The following is a 2,782-nucleotide window of genomic DNA, read 5'->3' on the forward strand; positions in this document are numbered from 1 at the left end:
GAGTCGGAGGTGCGACACGTGCTGTCGCGGGCGCTGGAGCCTCAGCGCTGCGCTCCATCTCCGACCATCGGGGGAGCCCCAACCCGACCCTCTGAAACCCCCCAGTGCGGGCCGAGGAGGCAGGGCAGGTTACACAGCTCCTGTGGTCACCGCCGCGGCCGGGGCTTGTTAGCTTTGGCACACTGTTTACAGAGATCGAATTCTATCGGGAATTCGGGGAGTCGGAAGTGTCCAGTTCTAGGGGCGCCGGCTGCCCCTAAATTCCACAGCCGTTACTGGGATCCCAGAACCTCCCCCCTTGCGCAGGCGACCTTCCGTCCTGGAGCGCCTGCTTTCCTAACAGCAAAATAACAAGGGTGCTCCGGGCGCAATGCTTCCCGGCGCGGTCGCCGTGGAGCAACAGTAGCCGCAGACCCCCGCGGAAGCCGGCCCTGGGGCTCAGGCGGGCGGGGACACGGGGCACGGGCAACCCGGGCTCTCCGGGCGGGGGCTCTAGGGCTGCCCCGCGCTGAGCGGGCTGGGAGGCGGCGCTGGGGGCGGCACACTAACCGGAGCCGCCCTCCGTCCCGGCCTCCGGAGGAGGGGAGAGGCGGGCTCGGGGTGCGGTTAAAAGGCGCCGCGGCAGGACAGGTGTCGCAGCGCAGCGCCCCCTCCAGTCGGCGCCCGGCTGCAGCGAGCGCAGCGCCCCGGCCCGGCCCGGCGGAGCCCAGACCGCGAGGAAGGTGAGGCAGCAACCCCACTGACCACCCGGCTGCCCGGAGCCGCAGCAGCGCTGATCCAGCGGGGGACAGGGGCAGGCGGGCTCCGGGACCGACTTGAGGGGCGGCGCGGGGCGGGAGCGCATCCGGGGTTGGACTTGGTCCGGCATGGCCCGATATTCCTTCGGGGCATTTCTCCCGGTGGCCTGCAGGTTTCTGTGCCGCCACCAAAAGTTTTAAATTAACCGAAAGTTCAGCAGGCAGCCTCCCCGGGAGGAGACTGACCTTTACCTCCTCGAGCTACCTTTCCAAGAAAGGCACTGGGGCTGAACTCGGGGCCACACAGCTCCCGGTGCGGAGAGACCAGACCTCAGTCTGAGCTGAGATTCGGGCTGCTTTGCTTTTCCACACCTAGGCGCCTGCGTGCGGGCGCCAAGGAGGGAGAGCGCGGGACCCCAGGGCACAGGTGAAGGTGTCACAGAGTACCCTGTCCCCTCGCTGGAGGGGGGAAGTTTAGACGCGTATTTTCCAGCTTCTGGGAGCTGGGTTAGAGGACCACTCACTGGGACTGAGAAGCACAGCCTCATTCGCCCTTTAAGTCTACTTTAAAATTCTGGTGCGAAGTGACATGGGGGGAGGGGTGTAAGAAGGGTAGGCAGCAGCCGGGGACCTCCAGGGAAGGGTACAAAGGTAATAGGTAAAGAACCCTCTTTTCCTTTCCTGGACCCAGTGACTCACCCAGCGCCTTCCCCAAAGAATCAGGCAGCTCCCCCACTCACTCTGGCAGTGCTCCAAGGGTGGCAGAGTGGCCTGGGCCAGGTGAGAACCTGCATGTGACAGTTGGGATCAGGTCAGGAGAGCCCTCCTGGCTGATTTAAATATTGAGAACAATTGCACCCTGCTCTCTTAGCCCATGGGAGCCTCTTACACCTATCAGGATGCAGGGTCAAGTTTTAATGTACTCTTCCCTACAGGACCCCTGAAACGGTTGCAAATAGGATATAATGGGGTCCCACTAGCTGAGGAGGCAAGGCAGGTGGGTTGTTTGAGCCAGGAGTCCAAGGCCAGTTGACAGCAATACCAGAAGACAGAGAGTTGCATCTCAGGCTTTCCAAAACAGCAGTTTTCAAAACTGTTGGCGGCTGGACTGACCTGTGGAGGAATTGGATGCTACAGGGCAGCAAGAGGCATCAGTCGCACCCCCCTGCACTCCCTGGGCAGGTACTCAGCTGTTTATTGCTGTGAGTGCACCATTTTTCATTTAGCAAGTGCCCATGAAGAACTGAAGGTCTAGTTCTATGAGATGGTTTTATTAAAACCTGAACACTTTCTTTCTTCAGTGGGTTTGCTGTTGAGGGCAGCACTAGATTGAACAGTGAGACTTTTCTCTGCACACCTAAGGCTCTACTGAACAGTCTTGAGTAAATGGGTTAGGGCTGAATCTGGGCTAACCTGCTTTTGTTTCTGGTAGTATTGTTTATTTTTTGAGCTATTGAATAGGGATACATGTTCAGCAGGACATTTCGGTCAGACCTAACTTTCATGGGCATGGCTCTCCTACTTCCTCAGACCACAGCTGACTTTGTGTGGCTTCAGCAACGTGGCAATGAGAGCATTTATTCTGAGCCTACCTCGGCTCAATGGGAAACACGATGCAACTTGCCTGAAATGAAGAGAGCAGGATGCTTTTAAGTATAAGAAAGAGGATTCATTACACCTTAGGAGTGGGTAACATGTGACTCATCAGGGCCTGTAGAGTGTGGAGTCCTTTTTAGCAGAGGGGCCAATTGTGACAGACAAGGTCTAGCGGTCAATCAGTGGAAACAGTACCTGTACTGGATGAAACACAGGGCCACTGGCTGGTGAAGGACTTGATTCTGAGTCGCAGCAGTGGTAGAGCTTGGCTGGCAGTGACTAAGGAGCTGAGAATACCCACTGTAATGAGTGTGGGACTTGGAAGGCTGTCAGAACTCGTGTGTCAAGTACTTCACTTCAATAAAGCCCCAAACCCCAGTTTTACTCAGGTAAACAAAGTGCTGTTTATTTGAGAATACACAGAAACCTGTTTCAGATGGTTTAGGAGC

The 2,782-nt window shown here is 57.3% G+C and overlaps 1 protein-coding gene across 1 annotated transcript in view; it reads left to right on the plus strand.

The window, feature by feature from the left end:
• Positions 1–613: 613 nt before the first annotated feature.
• Gjb2 (gap junction protein beta 2) overlaps positions 614–2,782 on the plus strand; it is a 15,907-nt gene continuing 13,738 nt past the window's right edge. The window contains exon 1 of the mRNA XM_004639374.2: positions 614–722. The gene's annotated coding sequence lies outside the window, so the exon portion shown is untranslated. The remainder of the gene's footprint in view (positions 723–2,782) is intronic.

This window comes from Octodon degus, unplaced genomic scaffold, assembly GCF_000260255.1.
Source record: "Octodon degus isolate 3935 unplaced genomic scaffold, OctDeg1.0 scaffold00111, whole genome shotgun sequence".
NCBI lineage: Eukaryota > Metazoa > Chordata > Mammalia > Rodentia > Octodontidae > Octodon > Octodon degus.